This window comes from Apteryx mantelli, chromosome 2 (assembly GCF_036417845.1).
Source record: "Apteryx mantelli isolate bAptMan1 chromosome 2, bAptMan1.hap1, whole genome shotgun sequence".
In the NCBI taxonomy this organism is placed as follows: Eukaryota; Metazoa; Chordata; class Aves; order Apterygiformes; family Apterygidae; genus Apteryx; species Apteryx mantelli.
Genome location: NC_089979.1, coordinates 6,849,016 through 6,865,470, shown reverse-complemented (window position 1 = coordinate 6,865,470; position 16,455 = coordinate 6,849,016).

Below are 16,455 nucleotides of genomic sequence, written 5' to 3'. Positions count from 1 at the left end.
GTGCCTTCGTCATCATTACCCAGTGCTCCTGAATCTAGGATTCAAGCTATGATCCAAAGATTGCTCAGTAATGAAGCTTAACTTCTGTTGTCTTTCCTATTCCAAACCTGAGTCTTTCATTGTAAAATCATCATTTTTAATGTGGGTTTGGTTTAAGCATTGCTTCAGTAAGTGATAGACACTTGTCTGTAAGACTAGAGAAGTAAAAGATTCTGAAAAGCGCATGAGACACAATGGAAAAAATGGAATACTTATCCTCTGAATGACAAGTTTAGTGGTGTTCAATCCTGTCATAAGAGGTTGTCTAGTCAGAAATAGAAGAGGAGGCAGAGAGAGCGATCTGTGGATACGTTATGGTAATGAAGTGACTGTATCAGAAAACAAATGGAGGAGACTGAGAAAAAAGGGCGCAGAAGAAGTTATTTGAGGTCACCAAATCCTAGAAGATAGGGAACTTCGACATCATCAGGAACATCAAGCTTCATCTTTACGATGAATTCAATGAGGAGCTGAGATTGCTGCAGGACACTGCAAAGAAGGTGGTCAGAGTTTGAGAACAGGGATAGTTCATGTCAAGCTTTGAAAGCTTTTTTGACCTATTCATGAGAAAAATCTGTGTCTGCGTGTGTGTGTGTATATATATATATATGTATATATAAATAAAATCGGTGTTTTAGGGAGTGCTACCTCTTGGTAGGGTTTCTCATGTTTTCACATGCTAAAAAGCTGATTTCACCTGCTTATAACTTTGCCAGACTTTAAAAACTCAGGCTTATTATTTCTAACACTGAATTTTGTAGATAATGCTACAACTAAAGAAGTTTTGTAATCCAAAGAACAGAAACAGAACAATTTTAATAAAATTACTTTGTCCTGTGTGCATTAAGGCATTCTTACTTTGTTAACAATCTCTGTACTTCAGGCAATGAATAGGACTGAGATGAGATAAACCAGTAGATGAGATAAAAAAGGTGAAAGAAAGGATAGAATAAAATAGAAAGAACATGATTTAGGGAAGCAAGATGCAGAGTCAGAAAAGCATGGGAAGGACAATGGCAAGGGCAAAAGAAGACAGTGAGAGGCAATAAAGCAAGAAGACACTACAACTGTTGAAGAACAGTTATCAGTTCTGCAGGAATCCTCAATACCTGCAGTCAAATGTGAGTTTTGCACTTCCACATTGCTTTGCTGTCTAGAAAAGAGCTGTTATGCCCTTTCAAAATTGTATAGCTCCATCTCCTCTGTGTGGTAACATCTATGGAATTTGTTTTATGGTTCTGATATAAGGAGGAAATTCAAATTATGGCTACAGTGTAGGTGGTCATCAGAGCTATGCCTGTGTACATACCCCGTTCACTTAGCTGTTTATTCCCAGAGTGGCCCAGGAACTCCTCCTCTAGCCATCTGCATAGATGACACAACAGAGTGATTTGAGACAGCAGACCTGCTTGAGACAAGGTCATTGACTGAACTTTTAGATTGCTTCACAGCAAAGCATTTGACTCTCTGCCACGGGAGCTCTCCAGGTGGGAATTCTGGGCATTGCCCCAGGCAGTCCCTAGACCAGGTGGCAGGCACTGCTCGTACCTTCAGTGTGATGACTAACATCCTGGATGGGGAGCCTGGCCCTCCCAGAGACTCTGCTGGGACGTTCCTGCTGCAGAATCGACCAAACTGAACATAGATAAGATGTTTGTAAATAGGCAATATAAACTATTCCTGCAGATGCAGAGATGGTCAGGCAGTGTTTCTGGTTAGGGTGGTTAGGCTAGTTTTGTAACAGTAATCAACAGAAACAGGTCATGAGTGCAATGGAGTGGTCATGCAGGACCACACATTGGCTGGATACAGGAGTTCAGCAGAGCTGCGATTTGGGGAGTTTCACCAGATCCAGGTGAAGTTGCTTCTGCAAGGACCTTTGCGAAGGAAACTCCTGTTGACATCTGGACAGGGAACAACTGTCTAGTTCCAAAGATTCATTTCCCCACATGAATGTTATCTTATGCAAAGTTTCCAATAATTAGGGTATTGAGTTTTTGTTGTTGTTGTTTATTTGTTTGCTTGCTTTTTTGGTAGAAAACACTCTGTCTATCAATGTCTGTGCAAAACCTCCATCTTATTGTTGTAAAACTTCAAAAAGTATAATTTCCTTCCAGTTTAAGCAGGTCTTCATAAAAAGTTATTTGCTAGTTCTAATGATTTCCCCTTCAGTCTTGTTCTATAAAACTAAATTTTAGATGGATGCTTTGTATTATCAACATTTTTTTTTAAATAATAATAATAATTAAGCACATTGCTTCCTGGGCAGATTAGCAATGAAAGTTAAATTTATCCCAGGAAAATGATCTTATCTGTGATTCCTCTTGTGGATTGTTGCCTGACACTTGGCTCCTCCTGGTCTCAGTCCCTACTTGAGGCAGTCAGGATCTGTTGAGGCATTGCATCTATTTGGTTGTACCCAAAATCGATGGGAGTTTTGCTATGAACACCTACAGCACCAGATATTCTGAAAACCTAGGTTGTAGTTGTTGTTTTAAGACACAAACATCTGACATTTAACAGTTTTGAGGTACGTAATTGTGCATAGAAGATGATTAGTGATAGATATTAATAATAGCACAGGCCTTACGAAGACACATTTGTTAACGTTTATCACAGCTAAGAGTAAAGAAATAAGTTAAAAATAGAAAGTAATATTAGAAAATTAGTTGTTGCTTAGCAATTACAAAGGTTGAATGGTAAGCATTACTACAAAATACTACATGCCAACAGATGGAGAGAGAGGTGGTGAATGTTTACCCGCTTGTTCTGAATAACTCCTGAAGACTGGTTTCTGTGTCATACGCTTAAACAGAAAACATTATATGACCTTGAAACTAAAAACTGGCTCATAGTCACATCAGCTTGAATAGGTTTGCACAAACAACTTTAAGAGCTGCACTTCTTACCTTTTTGTTTCTTGAATTTGCCTTCTTGAAGTTCTTTGAAAGGACTTTGGTCTCATTTTTGTATGGCTTTTTGGCAACAGAAAAAAAAAAAAAACATATTTATGCATATTTTTTTTGCATAAAACCTGTCTGCAATCTCTTTAGGCATCGCAAGGTTTTTGCTGTCTCACACACACATTACAAAGCTTTGAGTTAATGCAAAACCCAGCCTTGATCTAGGGATCATTTCAGCCAACTCAGATTCCTTTCTATATGTTCAAGTCTGAACCAATGAGACAGTTCCTAGAAGGAAACTGGTAGCTCATTTTCCACAACCTTTCGCCGTCTTTTATGAGACTCCTGATTTTTTTTATGAGAGGGAGTGGGCAGGGAGACAGGGTAGGGTGGTTTTTCTTTTTCTTTTTTTTTTTTTTTTGCTTTTACAAAGTCCAGTTTAACATTTGTCCTCCGGAAATAGTATGGAAACTTGCAAATTAATTTTTTTAATAAAGATCCAAACATCAATAATGATATTTTAAAGTATCATTATTTCCAAACGGACTTTAAGTTGAGCTGGTGGCTGAGAGGAGAAGTGCTCTCTCTTCATTTTTGTCCTTGCCCTTGAAACGTGATGCTCGCTATAGACAGCACTGGAGAAACACCAGCTTGCGGTAGCTGATAGTCTTGTCCTCCTTTTCTGTATGTTTCTTGCATATGACTCTATTCTCATCTTTTGAACGATGTGTTCTTCTGCAATTTAAGCAAAGGCGCTGTCATTTCGTAAAATATGTCCTCCGCTGCCTTCCAAGAGCTGACAGTGGCACATAATCCTGCGCTGATTTATATTAGATTTATGCAGAAACATACTTTTGTATACTTCTTGACTAACGGTCTCTGCAATTACTAAGCTTCTGTTTTTTACAACCTTTACGAAAGATTGATTTTTGGTCATTCCAGACTCAGTTGGGTTTAGCCTCAGCCATGATGTAAACAGCCTGTGACTTGACAGAATATTAATCTATTCACCAGACTGCTCTCTTGGGTTGAATAATTCTTTCAGCCTTAAGAACAAAACAAGTCTCCAATGTTTTGTTTAGTAAATCACTTAACAGGAGGTCACAACGAATGTGCTTTCAGGTTTAATGATATTTATTATTAAGTAAATATAGACAAGCCCTCCTGGACAAATCGCTAATTTGGGTGAAGAACACTTGCCATCAGGAAGCATTGCACGCATAATGGGAACCTTTCACCATGAAGCAATTTCCCTTCTTTAAATGCAGGGCTCGGCGAAGACTGGTTTAGGCCTTTATTGCATGCTACTCCTGGAAGATGGATTTGCACAGCTCTGCGTAAGCTGAGGTCAGAGAGAGGATTCATTCTCAGCTAATTTCACAGTCGAAGTGAAGAGCATCGTTTTTGTTTATACAGGGTGTAGCGCTGAATGCTTTTACAATTAAAATGCATATTTAAAATAAAATAAGTTTGCCTGGCGTAATTCATCTTGATATCAGAGCACCACACTCAGAGGTCTATTTAACAAGTGGCAGTGTCTTGTTTTCAGCTATCAAGCTCTCTTAATACTCATTGCTTAAATATTCATCAGCCTATCCTGACAGAAAGGGAAATATCATCTCCCTTTTAAGGCTGGAGAAACAGGCACAGCACAAGTGAGTGGCTGTAAAGGGTCTGTGAAACTGTGACCGTGTGCAACCGAGTCTCCTTACTCCTGGTCTAGCACCTTAACTAGGACATCATCAATTCACACCCAAAATCCCCAGCAATCCAAAATCTGCCTTCCACGACAGCTGTTTGGCTTTCCTCATACATCCAGGATTATCCTTTCTTCTTCTGTTTCTAGCCTTTTCTTTTGCTTACCCCTCCTGCTTTTCTTACATGTTCTTCTTATTTTTCTTAACCATCAAACTCCAAGAAAGGGAATTCAGATGTGCCTGCATCTCCCAATGAAAAGTGAATAAGAATAATAAAGAGTCTTGTCAATCACGTTTTAGAGTGAACAGCAATTTAATTAGCACCATAACTCAGGCAGTATTAATAGAGGTGTTAATTAGATTAGTTTGGTGATAAAATACCTATAAAATCATTGTCAAAGTTCCTTGAAGAAATTATGTAAATCCAAACACATGAGTTGACAGGTTAGAATTAAGTGGAAGATTAAAAAAACACCAAGAAAAACAACAAAAACACTCCACTGCAAGATCTGATTACTCTCTAGGTAATTATTGTAAGGTAATTATTTGGCAACAATAAGCTCAAGAAGAGACCTATATACATATACATATGTATGTATGTATGTATGTATGTATGTATTTTCTCTCCTGAAGTTGGGATTGGTGAAGCTAACAGCAAAATATCTTATTTCCGAATGAGCCATTTTCCCCTAAAAAATATGGCGGATTTTGCTCCGCTTCTTTACAGAGAATGATAGAACATGATGCAAAGTGCATCAGCAGCCCTGCTCGGCAGCTTCCCTGGCGCACAGCAATACCGGTGCAGCCGCTGCCTCCGTGTTGTTTCTTCCCTTATATCCCCACCGACGCCGGAGGGGCTCCACCTCTGCAGCTGCTCCCGTAGGGAAGAGAGGGCTGACCTTAGAAAGCAATGCGAGGGGACGGCAGCAGCAGCGCAGAGCGGTCCTCGGGGTGCTCAGTGACCAGCACCTTTCGTCCTGTCTTTTCCTTTCCGCAAGGCTCCCTTTTCTTTTGACCATTTATTTTATTTTTCCCCCTTTTCCATCCAACTTTCTGCTTCTCTTTGCTAAGACCGCGACCTGCCACATAAGCATTTGCTTAATTTTCAGTGCACTCCTAGGTCCTGCTGACTTACGCTGGGAACGCATTCTCACGTTCATTGCTGAAATGAGGCATCTTTCTCTTCATTTTCCCTTGTTTTGACTAGCTCCCTTATATTTATTTATTTATTTATTCTTTTTCCTGAGTTTTCTTTTTAATTCTTCTTTTTGTGCCGCGGGCAGCTCCTCATAAACACTGGACGTGCCCCTCTTCTCTCATGACCTGCTTCTTTAGCACACTCTAGAGCCCTGAGATTCGTCCTGATATCTCTATTCCTTCATTACTCCTTTCTTGTACTACCTTTCCCTGTGATAGTAGCTTTCTTTGACTGCACCATATAACAGTATTTTTTACCGCAGCTTCTCTGCTCAGGTTGCAGGTTACGTGTAGCGTAGAAAAGAAAAGGGCTTCATGGTTTGATTTACAGGTCAATCTTGTGTCTTTGTGAAGAGTTACATTTGCTCTTCTTGACTTTTCCGCACAAGATTTAGTTCAGTGTAAACTGCTGTCTAGACCTCAGGACTGTAATATTACTTTTAGAAGAAATATAATAAAAAACATCCTAAAACCTGTTTGACCAAAGTGTACCTTTCAAAACATATTTTTCATTTTTATTTTCATTTTTGCGTTTTAGCATTAAAATCTGCACAAGACTTTCAACTTTACTACTAATCGACAAACCACAGATCAGAATTCATACTTAGTTTTGTATTTAGTAAAATGCAAACAGCTTGGATTTTAAAGATCTTTTTATCCAAAATGAAAAAGAGCTTTTTCTTTTTTTTTTTCCCTGGGGGGGTGTGTGTATTGGAGTGGGGAAGCTTGCCTCCGTTGACCTAGCATTAGGAAAAGAATATATATTGGCCTTGAACCTCCACCTCACATGCAATGGCGTGACACTGTCGGTCTAAACAAATGTCAGTCGTTGAAAAACCTTGTCGTGTTGCTGCTTAATTCTTATAAATTCAAGGTACAGAAACAGGACAGAAATGTACCAGCAGCAATTTTTTAGTGCTGGCAGAGTGCCCTGGGGACACAGGAGCATTATCATTTTTGCTTCTGTGAAATTCCTCTTCCCAAGCACCTTTCAGAGCAGATGGCATCCCTGAATAACCTTTCTTGTGGAACAGAAATTTCGCTTCCTAAGGTTTGTGTGCTTCACCCCTCTTTGCACAAACCAATCCTCACCATGACTGCAGCGGGCATTTTTGCTATGAGTATTTTTCAAGTTGAAGTTCCTTCCTGACCAGGATATACCAACACAGCACAGACACCTGAATGAGTTATACGTAGAGTGTGTTGATGTGGTCCAGCAGGCCGTGCAGAAAACATCAGGTACAGGCTCTTAGGATGATATTTTTACAGACTTGTGATTCCTCTTGGCTGGATATTGGCTTTTGGAGGAGCTTGACATCACAAAATACCAAATACTTATGTAATATTGGGCAATGAGAATTTGGGGACTCATCTCCCAGAGTCTGGCATGGGACTGGGGATCCTTTAACAAGGAGCTCCATTTCAGACATCCAGGCTTTAAGAAGATTCGTATCCATGTCAAGTACCCATGATCCTTTCAAAGAGGTGCTAAATGTTACCTGCCCACGGCAGCATCAGTTAACATCAAAGAGACCAGATATTCATGAAGAAATAGATGTCACCCAAAGGAAATCTAAGGGTTATGTCTAACTTTAATAGGCAAACTAAAGTCAAATGTCAATCATATTTGCCAATCACACAGTGTAATTGTCCATAATATCTGTGTTCTAAGATATTATTATTAAGATTAGAGCAGGTAAATGTTTTCATAAATTAGATAGTTTTATCTTATCAGCTACTTGAAGGAACCTCTGAAAGATTTTGGGCTTTCTACATTTCGAATGATCAAGAAACACTTCCTCTGTTAAAAAATTCATGCGGTGATTTACAGAAGCTGAAAAGAAACAAGGAGATAAACATTCCACCAAGCAATAATCTTCTCATCCTGAAGTACCAACTGATCATTTAGCAACAGCACCTAGAAGGGCAAAGAGATTTTTCATATTTTTCATATTTTCTCATATTTTTCAGTCAAAGTAGTTATTAATCTATCTCTCCCTTTTACAAAAAAAAAAATAGCTGTTGTATCATTTTTCCCTGTGACTGGTCTCACAGAACAGATTTTACTTACCCACTACATATGGAGAAACAAAAAGTTTTATTTGTAGCTGAACACGCAGGTATTTGGTGCCACATGATTTTTTTACATCCTTGAGAAAGCATATATGTATTTTGTTCCACTGAGTAATATCTGTATTTCATCTATGCTAGCACTCAAATGCTCTAAGCTAGGCAACTGAATTTTCATAGACAGTACAGAAACCTTCTTTAACCCAGGGTTAGTGAGTTCCTCAGATGCACTTTCTCATGCATCCTTCAAACTCTTGAAGGCAAGCAGAGATTCAGAGAAAAAATGACATGGACCTGTGTCAGAAGTCATGACCTGGGTATTGCTCTTGAAGTAAACCAAGTCCTTGTAAATGGTTATGGGTCAAGATGAGGCAAACAGGACAAACGGGAGAGGCTTCCCAACTATCATTTCCATCTATTTTCCCAAACTATCATTTCCACCCCATCACAGACATCTGAACCACCACGCTGGGTACCTAGAACTGCCTCCCATCAAACTATTGGAAATGTCTTCAATTAACTGAGCATTTTGTGCAGTGAAACTTTATAGTTAGTAGCTAGCCAGCCAAACCAGGACCAATTCATTTATAAGTGCACCTATTAACTGTAGCAAAACTACATTATTCTAAGCTGCAGAAACAGGGAGAGCTAAGCTCTTTTTTCAGAACTTTGTAACTAGAGTTGTGGTCATTGTTCTTATTTTTATTTTTATATATTTTGAATTCTTCCCTATATTTTCTGACAGATTCTCCAGTCACCATCGTATTCAACACTAGACAAATCAGTCATTCTCTGTAGCCTATGTAATCTCACCCTTCTGACTTATATCCTTTTTAAAGCCAATAAAAACAGAAACCAAAACAAAATTAAATATAACCAGACCAGGAGATGTGGAATAAAGTTGTTTGGTTTTTTTCCCCCTGTTCCTGTGTCCTTGACTACCTTGTTAACTATGTCATGAGGGAGCTGTCAAGCTTTGTGCACAAAAAGAGGAGTGCAGTAGAATATTATGGGCTGGTTTCCCAGCTGCTACCAACCAGTAAAGGATCACTGAACTACAGGTATCCTAAGTGCTGTGGAGAAGTCTTCATGACCTTCCATCAGAATGATAGTCTGCTTAATTAAATTGTCTTAATTGTTTAGCCTAAAATGGGGAAGGTCACCGAGTGTCATGTCAGGAAGGTCCAGGGTGCTGACAGCCCTGGACCTTCCTGACATGACACTCGGTGACCTTCCGAGTAAAGGTAAGGGGCAGAGATGCCTCCAGCAGGGAAGACGAGATGCAGCACAGAAAAGCATCAAGATGACATTATGGCTTCAAGGGAGCAGCACCTAAGATCATCGGGACAGCACAGGGCAGCTTCTGCTGGATACCCAACCGCTGTAAGGCTACATGGAGACCCTCCTCGTCAGATCCACTGGTAGCTGGCTGATCCAAGCAGTGGACAGTAGCACCGCAGAGGAGTAGGGAAGCGTGTCCCTGGGAGAGGGGACATGTCTCTGTGCACGTGTGCATGAGTGTATGTTTATGTGTAAAACTGTATATCATGTGCAAGAAGACAAATTATAGTGTAGGCAAATCCTTGCATTGTTTTCCCATTCTGCCAAGCTTCCATTGCCTTTACCCACTTTTGCCAGAGTGCATTAAAAGTTGCGCGCATTGAAATTTTGAGGGTGTGTTCAGAGTTTGTATTCCCTACCTTGCGACAAGTGCCATCTGTTGACAATCTGCCCCACTAATTCCTCCATAATTTTAACTGGAATTGAAGCAAAATATCAATTTTCCTAAAGCCTGCAGGTTTTATCTGAGACAAGGGAAAACACTTATTGGATTCTAAAGCTTATGTTAACTTTTTCAATGCCCTTTGTAGTCTTTAAGACAAACACAAAAAAGACAGGTCTCATCTTCAAAGAACAGCACAGAGGAAGCCTCTTCTGAGACAGGTGGCATCTCAGTCCAAAATGAGATTTTATATATCACCTTTGCCTACAGAAGGGAATGACTTTGTTCTTTTAATAGCACAGCAGATGAAGGTCATCCAGTACACATGGTATACACAACATGTGAAGTCTTACTGTCAGTCATCAGTGTCTTTCCTGGAGACCTCTCATTATGCACAAGTTGAAAGACAAGGCAAAATGCCACTTAATTTCAGAAGCTGTCCAGATTTTGCATACACTGTCCACTCCTTGATCTCTGGTATATTTTATGCAGCAATCTGTCGACCTAAAACTCTGAGAAGCCTCGTGTGTCATTGACTCTGTATAACAATAGCTCCAGTACACAGATCCTTTAAGTTGAGCTCCTGAAACAACAAGAGCTTTAACAACCACATAACAAAATAAATAAATAAATAAATAAATAAATAAATAAAATAAAGCTTTTTATTTCAGCTGTGTATTAGGTAGAAGCTTAATGTGCTCAGGTGATGCAAATCAATGTAGTCCCACTAAAATCAATGGAACTCTCCTTATTCACACCTACTAGTCACAGTAAAATGTGTTTTAAAGAGAAGAGATATTCTGCCTCGACTGACTCAGAACTGACTTCCTCTGTTCAGCTTGACCATCTTACTGCTGTCAAAGGATGTCCCAGGACTCACAAAGCTGGCAGGCAGTTTGAGACCTAAGAGGAGAAACTTCTCTACCATTTTTCCTAATCTGAATGCAAACACTATCCTGAGGTGGAAACGGCAGTGCACACTGCAGTCATTCTGCTCATGGCAAAACAATCACTCCAAGCAAAAGGGAACAGGCAGACAGCACTGGCCTATCATGTGTTAATAAAAACAGGCCATGCAGTTCCCAGCTGATTTTGTGTACTTCCTAATGCACCGAAATGACTAGACTCATGAGAAACTGTGTCCACATGATCTAGTAAATGGTGCTAGCAGCCTTAGGAAGAACAAATGTTAAACAGCCTAGTAAAATATACATATACGCAAATAAGGAAACTGTTGCAGAAAAAGATAATATTTCACTGCACAAAAAGTACATAGTCATAGAAAAGGTCATAGAAATGTAAAAGAAAAAAATTCCTGTGACTGTAGGATATCAGTTACTTTATTCCATTGTGTTCCACCCCAGGGGCAGCTGAACATTAGTAGCATTGTGCTACTAAGTCATCCGAACGTTGTTAGGTGATACTAGGCTATTGGATGATACTGGGAAGAAAAAAGATGAAAATATGTATATATGTGGTGAACACTGGAACAGGTTGTCCAGAGAGGCTGTGGAGTCCCATCCTTCAGGATATTCAAAATCCAACTGGACATGGTCCTGGGCAACCTGCTTTAGCTGATCCTGCTTGAGCAGGGTGGGTTGGACCAGTTGATCTCCAGAGGTCCCCGCCAACCCCAACTGTTCTATGATTCTGTGAAAATACTACCTCTTTCTCTTCTGTTTTATGATGTCTAATTCTGTAGTTGAGCACTTGAAACATGCACTAGGATGTGCTTCTTAGGCAATATTAGTTGAGCAGCACTGTATTTTCCACAGTAATGTCATGAAAGCACCCAAAGTGAAAGCACTGTCAAAAATAGGTATCGCTAAGCATGGCTGAAGTTTCTCCAAATGCAGCTGAATGACATGGCTGGCAAATAGGATTTAACTATCTTGATCCTTTTGTGACTCAGACCCTTTGCTTCTTCTCTGGCTGTGCAGCAAGCTATTATCTCTTCAACCTTGACTTTTGCTATTAGCACATTATTTATCCAATAAAATACATGTAAAGTGCTTTTTTTTTTTTTTTTAATCCAAGGTCTGTTATCTAATGGATAATTGATTACAGATAACAGTAAGGGTTTGTGGAATGTGAAAGCATCTGCTTCATTAAGGTTATCTGATCAAAGACCTTTTCAGTGCAAAAGGGATAATAAATAAAGGGAGAAGCAATAAATGAGATGCACAGAGACACAAACCTGATAGACAAGGGATAACGAAGACCATGGCAAAGACCAAACATCTCCAGTCACTAATAGATGGGCCATTGAGAAGCTGCAGACATGGCCAACCTGGACTTTGCAAAGAAGGAGGAAACAAGAGAAACATGAGTATTTTTAGACACCGGGGGGGCTGTGGGACTATGCAAAACTTTCAAAGGAGATTTTTGGGGAAGGGGTTGGGGAGGAGCAAAGAGGGGAACAGGGGGGAGGGGGTATAAAAAGGACTGGACACGTGCAAGCAGTTGCCAATCAACGTGCTTGTCTGACCAAGCCCTGCCCCTGATCACCACAGCCTATCCTATCTGCTTATTATATAGTACATTTTTCAGTCAGATGACGCTCATCGTCTTAGGTGCTGGCTGGATAAGAGCTTGCAGGCTAAGGGCCTCAGGCTGGAAATGTGAAGGGGAAATGAGAAATATTTTAATTATAGCATTTCAACAATAACAAACTGGAGTGGGTGGCAAAGTAAGTACTGTGTGATCACAAATTAGAAGCATAAGCTCTGAGTCCTCATCTGCTTTGGTGCCTTAGGCATTTTATTTTTTTCTAAGCTTGATGCTCTGCAGAAGTGACCCTGTCTGGAAAAAATGAAATCTTTAGAAAAAATATTTTTTTATCCCCAGTAAACAAAAATATATCTTTATCTCCATACGTCCTCTCCAGAGGATCATGTGGATTTGATGTCTCACAGGTTTCTGTGTCTAACAATTGTTTGTTCCACTTACAGCAGGGTATCCATACAGCAAACCTTTATCATTTCCCCACCAGAATCTGAATTTGTTAAGCTGTTATAGAGGAAAATTAAAGTTCCTACCCCTTTTCTTTTCTGTATCTGATTTTGGTTTATATAATAATAATAAAAAAATAATAATAAAAGCTCTCCCCTCTACACTAGTAAATATAATTGAGAATGTAATTACTTCCGTTTTCTTCTGTTTCATTCTCATGCAAATGAGGAGGCTTAACTTTCAGCAGTTACTAGAGTACAGCTGTTCAATCACCAGCTTTATTTACTGTAAATGACAGCAGTTTGAGAGAATGATGCAGAGGCAGGAAGGATTGAGCGGAAAGGGAAGAGGCAGGATTTCTAACTCACAAGCACAGATTCAGAATATGGGTGAGTTTAAGCTGAACTAGGACTTTTCCTAAATCTCCCCTTCTCTCCCTTTGTCTTCTCAGCACTGTGATAATTCTCTTAGGCTATTGGGACAAATAACGCATGCTCAGCACAGAAACCGCAATCATACAGAAAAAGCATATATTTGCTGGCCATCTTGATGTCACTCATTTATTCATTTCCTAAACCAGACTTTAAAGGGAGATAGTTTTTATGAAATAAGGCACAGTTCTGTTAGACCAAGGCTTATGGGAAACATGCACCAATGCAACAGACATTCATCAGTTTTTCCACCGTATAGCTTATGTATTTTAGCTATTTCTGAAAAAGAGAGGAATGAAGACTTATATCTTGGCCAAGATGGGGTTTTGTGTTTTGCTTTCCCTTATCAATTGGCTAAGAGATTTTAGCAAATTATATATGATCTTAAACACTGATATTATTGATATATTAACTCTACTTTAGTTTATATAATATCCAATAATACTAGAGAAATCAGAATATGACTGTTCATTACTTAGCTCCAGAAAAGCTCATATTCCATGATGCACAGTACTTGTAGTGACATTTTATTAAAACTATTGTTGAGCCCTGAGGAACCTGGCAGTAGCAAAGTGAATAAAGAGGTCATGAATTTTCCGTAGAGATGAAATCAACCTGTAGTGTCTATGAATAATTCACTGAATTTTGAAAGGCAAACCTTGGGAAACATCTCATCAAAATATCCTTAAGATGAGTTGTCATGAACACTTATTTACTGGCCTTGAAATCTTGTTTCAGACATACGTATCAGCTCTTTCTTTCAATGGTGCCTGAATTTGGGGTAGTTAGATACCTCTTGCCTTCAAGTTTCACCTTAAAATTCACTACTGTTATGAATACTTGATAGTGTCAAGACAGTTGAAATGTTGGGGGAATTTTATGACATTCGGATATGATTCAACGTCATTCTGGACACCTTTAGTTACCTAAGGTATCTACACACACAAGCAGCTAAAACCTAATATTAATGACTGACCTGCAGCCAGGGCCACACAGGACCACACACTACATCATCCAAATGCGAACAAAAAAAATGCATTTAGTAAACTGAAGGAGGTCTAATCTATACAGTCAATGACATCTGGAGAGCAATTTATCTCATTTAAGAGTAGAAACTTGTGTCTGGTCAGCTGTGTAGCTCTCCAGACTGGAGCCTACCTGTTTATTGTACTGATAAGTGTTTCTTCACTGTGCTTTTCAGCTACATCCAACTATCATTGAATCTTACACTATAAGGTCTAAATAAATTTAATCTAGCCTTGGGTACTAAACAGAGGTTCTGGGGTACTTGACAGGGGCACTTGGTATGGAAGATAAAGAAAGAAAGGCACCGCCACAGTCTGAATTATCTCACTTAGTCTCTGCATTGCTTTCTGCAGGTATTTCTTGCTTCCTCCAACGTCTGCAGAGGAAGTCTAAAGTGTTACATGAATCATGTAAATAGCATGCATCCAGGCCCCAGACCTTTCGGGTAAATTCTTTCCTTCATTTTACATCTAGGTTTTTCACACAATGGGGCTTTGATTTGCAGCTGAGCCGTTCTGGTCCTGATTCACTAGCTGAACAACAGGAGCAGTAACTGTGATGTTCTTAATCATCTAAGTTAGGATGGCTTTGGGGGACAGTGGTGTCTGCCCCCATAAGAACCCTGATAAAATATTTCCTTGTCACTCTGTTTTAATCATCACGTGTAACAATTTTCCATAACTCTGTTGTTGTTGTTGTTGTTGCTTGTTGTTGTTTTTCACTGAAGACACAAATACTCTCAAGTATTTTTGGTGTCGTGCCCATGTCTGGACAGCGTCCTGGCTAACTGGTGGAGGGGATAACTGAGACCTATCCAGAAGAACCGTGTTTTTCTGTTGGTTTTGCAGCAGTCTGGGCACCACAACATACAGCCTTTGAAAATGCACAAAAGCTGTCAGTGGGGATTTTCCTAGCTGTTCCCAAATGCACTGAGATGATCCATTGTCAACTTGGGTTGAATGTGAAAAGAGAAACATAGGAGAAAATTGCTAGCTCCCAACACCCTGAAAGTCCTGTGACTTTGTTCAGGAAGCAGGTGATGAATACTTACCATATATTTCTATAGTAACTACAAATAACACATCTGCATGCTTCAATAGTCATTCTAATGCTACTTTTTGTACAATATACCTTTTGTACCATGTTCTCTTAAACCTCTTGTGCAATTTATGTGTGTGTGCATGCAAAACTTTTCTTTAGAGATTGCTGAAAGCTAAAAAGCAATCAGTGCTCCATGCATTTATCATATTTATGGAAATATAATAAAGGATCAAAATGACAGCTAAAAAAATCACAGTAATCTCAGTTTGGAGGTACAATTAAAATAAAGCAAAAAAAGAAAAGAGAGAGAGAGAGAGAAAAGAAAGTGAGTTCAGCAGGACCAAGAAGAGTTCTTTCTCTTTCTTCAGCCACCATGGAACTCTCCATTTCCTGACCTATTTTTGACTGCACCATAGCCTTGCCAGAATTACAGCAGCTCCCCATCTACCCTACTGGGCTGCCAAGCAGGAGAGGTTCATGAAAGGAAAAACAGAGGACATTCACTCCCAGAACCAGGTGAAAGACAACCTAGAGGCAACTAGGCTACCTAGATCTCCCATTTGGGGGGAAAAGAGGAACACAAAGGAGTACCTGAGGCTGATGGTACCAGCGATGCAGCTGCACACCCACCATATCCCATTGCAAAACAGCGGTGAGGTCGGGAATGATGCTGGGAAGCATCGTTACATCTCCCTCATCGCAACTCCTTCACATATGTGTTTTGTGGCTCACATCAGTGAGACACTTGTGAAACAGGACTGTAGTTTATTCCCAACCCATTACGGGATTTTCTTATCCTGTGCTAGTTCTACAGCCCTCAGGACTTCTTTAACAAGAATTAAATGGAAAAAAAAATCATAAATCTTGACATTTACCTCCTCCTCAAAAAATGACTTCCTTCTAAATGTGGCTTTTTTTTTCTAGCTATGCTGAGGCATGGAGAAATAAATGTTAAAAATGCTCAAACTGAAGCTTAGAGTTTGGTGCCTATATCCATACAAGAAAACAAGATTGCTTCATACCTGAGCCTTCAAAGTGCCATCCTGCAGCTGTCCTTTAAAATTAAATAAAACCAGAAAGCCACCTTTTATTTAGACACGTATATGACCTGGATTTCATTGCAAATTGACCAGCAGCACTTACACAGTTCAAGATAGGGATAAAAATAAAATCACACAATAAAAATTATTTCCACCGGTAAAGACAAAAGAACAATGTGTTTCCTGTTTAGCTGCATTATGTCAAATAAAAGGCTGTATTAAAATCAGTATATTCTGCCTAAGGTGTACCTCTGTCTGTGATCGTTAGAGAGCTGGAAAGGATGGACAAATAGAAGAACTGAGGAGATGATAGGGAAAATATTTGAATCCAGTTAA